Source organism: Trachemys scripta, unplaced genomic scaffold, assembly GCF_013100865.1.
Source record: "Trachemys scripta elegans isolate TJP31775 unplaced genomic scaffold, CAS_Tse_1.0 scaffold_26, whole genome shotgun sequence".
Lineage (NCBI taxonomy): Eukaryota > Metazoa > Chordata > Testudines > Emydidae > Trachemys > Trachemys scripta.
The window spans coordinates 4,560,887-4,567,458 of NW_023260511.1; positions in this window are offsets into that span (position 1 = coordinate 4,560,887).

The window sequence follows — 6,572 nt, forward strand, 5'->3', positions numbered from 1 at the left end:
CGAATTAAAGTCATAGTGTAGACCAGGCCAGAGAGTGCAGCGTGTCTGAGTGAAAGGTCCCGTCTCCTGATAATTATTTGGGTTTCTCTTGTTAGTTTCCTTGGTTTTTATTTTCAGATCACTGTCAAATTCCCATCAGGGGAGTCACAGGATGACAGGCCAGAGAACAGTGACTGGGGCTAATCTGTGGATGGGTGTGAGGGCGTTTTCCCCCCACCAGAAGGGCACGTCTTCTTGGATTTCTCACTTCTATAGAGGGTCTTCAGTGATATGCACTTGGCTTCATTTCACACCTGGGATTGTCAATGGTGCTGCCAGGTTTCCAGTGTGGGGTTTATAAACAATGTACAATTCTTAAAGTAGGGAAGCAGAGATAACAAGAAACCCCTGGAAATATTTCATCTCTGACCCCTGCAACTTTGTCCTGGTGAAGGCACCTTCCCAGCCACTAAATGATACCTTGCACCAGTCCCAATGGAAAACTCCATCTTACCTGTGTTGGTCCAATAAAAGATACAGGTCTGTCGCATCTTAGGCACATTTAACATGTGCGATTTCAGCTTTACACGGTCGGCAAAACCAAAAAAAGAGAACAATTTAAATATTGTTTGTGTAGTGCGGGTGATTCCACCCGCCATTACACTCAATGTAATTTTGACTATACACGATTTTTGCTTTAGGTGCCGACTGCGGAACGTAACCGCAGGGTAAGATGAGACAGACCTGTATTACCTTTCCCATCTTGGCTCGCTATTTTTTTTAGTCACCCATTAATGCCGCCATCTACTGACCAAAGCTATAATTGCAACTGTGAAAATTTGTCATGGCTTTTGCTCTACATCAGAGTTTCATGAACTTCTCCATCAGGAGGAGTTGACTGTAACAGACAGACTGTCTAGCAGACACCTCCCTTGCCATTAGCACCCGTGCACCATCCCCTGTGGCCACCCCTACAACTGCTTCTCCAGAAATTCAGCATTAGGAAAAGGCTGGTTTCTCAACAGGAAAATTTCTCTCTCCCTCTTTCTGATTCTATTCCCCTCAGTTCTGACCCCATCCTGACACCCCACACCCAGAGGGGACTCTCATGCCAGCTTCAGCTAAAAACAGATCAGGGAGCCGGGGCTTCAACCTCTAGTGTCAGCCAGAAATTAAATGGGATATGGGGCCTTTCCAATAGATGGGACTCAGGCTCTGATCCAGTCCAAGGTTGGGGGAACTGGCTGGCCCAGTGGGATATGGAATGAGTCACAAACTGTACAATCAATACCTCAAACAATCCATCACTGACTAAAGATTATAACCCAAATTTTGTTTTGTTAAATCTCACTCAAACCACAGTATATGCGTCATCCCTTCCATTGTCAAAACACAAATGTCTTTAACACAACCCTAGCTATGGTGTAACTACCACTGCACCATAATCCAGACAGATTCCAACCCCTGGCTATGTTTTGCTTCCATGGCCAATGGTGTCAGTCCTGTGCACTGACGAGTCATGAGACTTCCCATTGCAGATGGTGGGAAGAAAGATCTTGGGACTAACACCCAGTGCTTGGTGGATTCCTGGGTCCCATTCCCAGCTGTGGTACTAACTCACCGTGTGAGCTTTGGTAAGTCCCCTCCTGTCTGGGTGCCTCAGTTTGCCCTTCTAAAGCCAGGACAAATATCATATGGGTGTTAGCAACCACTGAAAATCTGAAAGTGTGACCCTACAATAACAAAGCAGCATGTGCATGCAAGCCCAGCATTCAAAAGACAACCACAATATAAACAAGCCAGGGTACAGAAGAAGCAAGATTACTGCAAAAAAAATAAAACAAAACATCTTATAAACCAGCACTGACATTGCCAGACACACCAAGTGTAAAACCAGTAAAAAAGTTATTTTAAAATCCAGTCTGCTCAGCTCGCTGCCTCTGCTCCCGTTCGTGGGTCTAGATTGACACTCCCAGGTATTCCCTGACATCTCGGGTTCAAGGGCCCAGGCTTCTGCTCAGGGCACAGACTCTGGGATGGGACGCGGCCTCCTTTCCTCCAGCAGCACATTCAGGGGGTGTCCACTGATGTGACTGCCACTGCCCCTGCTCCCCTCAGTCACGTGTCACAGTGTAGGGATCCTGACACGAAGGCGCACCCAATGGGATTGATCCCTCCCACACTATAGGTGGCTTCCGCTTCTCACTCACTCTGCTCTAAGAGAAACAGAGGGGCCCTTCAGGGTCAGGGCCCAAACCCACAGACCAGTCCTTATTCCAGCAGTGGGGTTTATAAAAAAAAAAAACACAATCCTCAACTCCCTGAGGAATGAATTGTGAGGCAGAATTGTGGAAAATAAAGCAGAGATATAAGGAAGGTCTCCCCCCAACAGTGAAGTCACCTCCCCTGCCCCATAGAACAGCCTCACCCCACATGGGAGTTTCACTCTGAACAAGGCAGCAATTTACACATGGAAACAACTGGGGATTCTCATTCCACCTCACTGTTGTTATCATTAACAATAAACCCAGCATTCAAGAGGAACCCTACACTAACAATCAAGTGTGACCCCAGTCCAAGGACTCACAAGAAACCCTACAGTAACTAAGCAGCAGAAGTGGTACCCAGAGCTCACAGAAAGACCCAATGATAACAAACCAGTATGCCTGCAGTCCCAACATATGAGTAGCCTCAGTACTTATCGACAACCCTACAATAACAATCCCACATGGAAAGTATCCCAGTGCTCATGGATGAACCTACAAAAATAAATCAAAATGCAACTCCAGCGGTCACAAACTTTGAAATAAACTGTGTGCAGTCCTGGCCTTTGCAAATAACCCTACAGCAACAAACCGTTTGTGTTCTCACAAGCAGAATTGGGAGAAAATTCTGGACTGTAGAGGAGCAGACTCACCCCTGCGGCACCTCCTGCTGGTGACTTCTGGGAATTAGCTTTTCCAGCATCCTGGAGCACCCCCTGCAGGCCGGTGATCTGCCTGTCCTCTGGCCCCCATGTCCCTCCCGGACCCCAGTGCCCTTTTATCTGGGGTTTTGCCCCCTGGCAGTACACCCCTCAGTACTAGGGTCTCCCCTCCCAGGGGAACCCCCCACTATCCCTACCTCACCTCAGGATAAGGCCACTGCCAGTCACCATCTAGGGTGACTCCACTCTCTGGGGCAGACTGCAGTATAGGCCACACATCATCAGTAAGGTTGGGTTTGGACCTGCTGCCTTGGCATAGTCCTGGGCTGCCCTCTGCAACCCCCAGTACCCCTTAGCCTTCTCCTAGGCCGCAGCCTGGGGCTTTCCAGGCTGGAGCTCCCCAGCTCCGCTCCACCCAGGTACACTGTGTCTAGCTCCCTGCAGCCAAGCCCTTCTCTCTCTGAAGGCAGAGAGAGACTCCTGAGCTCCTGGCTCCCAGCCTCTTTATACAGGCCATCTGAGTCCTGATAGGGGCATGGCCCAACTGCAGCCACTTCCCCCAATCAGCCAGGGTTTTTAGGGCTGCAGCCCTCTGCCAGGGCTGTGTTAAGCCCTTCCTAGCAGGAGCGGGGTAGCCACCCCGCTACATGGACGAATAGTTTACTCGCCGAAAAATGACGGTTTGGTCAATACAAAACTATTCACGAATTTGACCCAATTAGTTTTCGTTGGACAAAGGTTTTAAATACATTGTTGAGGGTGTGTCAGAAGTGTGTGTTTGACCCATATGTACCAGCTAACAATTTGCTATTCCTTGGGCCAAAGAGCACGAGAACAACTCTGCAGCCTGGAGATTAAGGCACTCGGGAGGTAGGAGACGCTGACTCAAATCTTTTCTCTTCCTTATTCAGAGGAGAGATTTGAATCCATAGCTCCTACCGTGCAGCTGAGCCCCTCAATCCCCAGCCTAGAGAGTCATTTTCATTCATTCGTTTTTTGGCACTATTCATATTTAAGTAGTTATGCAAGGTGGAACAGCCTCTACAGGAGAGCAACGCACCCCGGAGTGGCCTGTGCCCTGGGGGTGAGGATGCTCATGCGTAGTTCAAGACTCTGCTCCAAAATGGGGTTCCAAATATGGGTCTCCCACATCCCAGGCAAGTTCTCTCACCCCCAGAGACAGGTTGGGTGGGGCAGACACTGTTAGGAAGCTGCCCTGAATGAAAAGTTTTCTACGACTTAAAACAGACTTTCCTGATTTATTAACAAATTCCCAAAGCATTCGGAACTGACCCCGATACCTGCTCAGGGTTTTAAATTTGCTGCCGGCTTGAAACATCAACTTTTCACCCAACTCCACCCACAAGTGACCTGCAATAACACACAGACGCAGCAACATTGCAAAACCTGTAAACCCAGCAATAACATCTGTAAAATACACCCATCGGAAACAGATGAAACCCCAGACACTGACCCTGGGCCAGCCACTCAGCTCTGGCTGTGCCCTGCAGCCTCCGGGTGGGGGGTTACCTCTTCTGAAGGTAGCGTGGGGAGTAGGTGTGGGTGTCTTTGCCGTACGACTCCCAGCAGCTTCCACTGGCCTCTGTCTCTCAGGGTCCCACCATATCCCATGTGAAACGAGGGATCTCCGATACAGCTCCTCCCTGTAACAGAATCCCTGCCCCACTATGGGGGAAGCTGGGAAATATGGGAGCATAAATTATGCTCTAAGGAGCAGGGTTATGTGTGTGAGTGGGAGACCCCTGGGGTCAAAGCTGGGGACAAAAAGGGCAACTCCCCTAGGCCCTGCCTGGGCTACCCCCCGCCCCCCGTTTCTTTCCTGCTCCTCACCCCTCCCCTCATCCTGTTTCCATCCCCTGTTCTCCACCGCCACCTCCACCCCCTTCCTTCGCCTCCCCATTTCTGCCCTCCCTTCCCTTTGCCCAACCCCCCTCCCCTCCCCTCCATCCCACTGGCCCCCTCTTATCTGAGGGCTTTTTCCTGATCCCCCCACCAGCCTATTGACATCCCCCCAAGTGACAGTTGTGTTCCCCCCATCACTCCCCAGGTGGCAGTTGTCCATTCCCCCCCTTGATGGTCCCGTTGCTGACTCTGCTCACCAGGCCCCTCCCACCACAGGAGTTTCCCAAGTTACTGTAGGCAGCTCCGGCCCATCCCCCGAGCTCGCCGCACCCAGGGCTGGAGGGTTTGGCCCGTCCCAGCAGGGCCCCGCCCGGCTACAGCAAGTCTCCAGCCCACAGAGCAAAGGCCCACATAGCCCCTGACTGTTTGCTCCCCTAATGATGTCACCGCACTCTGAAATGCAAACACGGGGGTTGTGCTGGCATTGCTCTGCCGCGGCCAGATGCCCAAGCGAGCATGGGTAAGAGACGGGGCACCTGGAAGATAACGGGGTTATAAGGAATAGCCACCATGGATTTGCCAAGAACAAATCAGGCCAAACCAACCTAACTTCCTTTCTTGACAGAGTTACTGGCCCAGTGGATAGCAGGGAAACAGTAAACAGGATCTAGATTTTAGTAAAGGTTTTGACACAGTCCCACATGATGTTCTCATAATAAGACTATGGAAAGATGGTATAGATTAAATTATTTTAAGGTGGATGCACAACTGGTTGAAAGACCGTACTCAAAGAGGAGTTATCAGTGATTCTCTGTCAAGCTGAGAGTCCGTATCTAGTGGGGTCCGGTAGGAGTCTGTCCTCGGTCCAGTACTATTCACTATTTTCATTAATGACTTGGATAATGGAGTGGAAAGTATGATTATAAAAGTTGCAGATGACACCAAGCTGGGAGGGGTTGCCAGCACTTTGAGGACAGGATTAGAAGTGAAAATGACATCAACAAATTGGAGAATTGGTCCGAAATCAAATGAGTTGAATTTCAACAAAGACAAGTGTAAAATACCTCACTTAGGAAGGAAAAATCAAATGTTCAGCTATAAAATGGGGAATAACCAGCTCAGTGGCAATACTGTTGAAAAGGATCTGGAGGTCACAATGGATCACAAACTGAAAATGACTCAACAATGTGATGCAGTCACAAAAAGGCTAATGCTATTCTGTGGTGCATTAACAGGAGCAACGTATGTAAGACATGGGACGTCGTTGTCCTGCTCTCCTCGGAACTGATGAGGTCCGAGCTGGGGGACTGTGTCTGATTCTGGGTGTCACACTTTAGGAAAGATGTGGACAAATTGGAGAGAGTCCAGGGGAGAGCAACTAAAATGATCAAAGGCTTAGAAAACCTCATCTATGAGGAAAGATTTCAAAAAATGAGCATGTTTAGTCTTGAGAAAAGAAGACTGAGGGGGGACCTGATTGTCTCCAGATTTGTTAAGGGCTGTTATGAAGAGGACAGTGATCAATTGTTCTCAGTGCCTCTGAAGGTAGGACTAGTACTAATGGGCTTAATCTGTTTAGGTTCGATAGTAGGAAAAACTTTCTAATGATAAGGGTAGCTAAGCTCTTGCATAGGCTTCCAGGGGAGGTTCTGTAATTGCCACGTCAGAGGTTATTAAGAACTGGTTTGAATAAGGTTTACTCTGTCCTGCCTCGCTGCAAGTGGCTGGACTTGATGATTTCTTGAAGTCCCTTCCAGCTCAATATTTCCATGATTCTCTGATTACCAACATTCCCACCCTCATC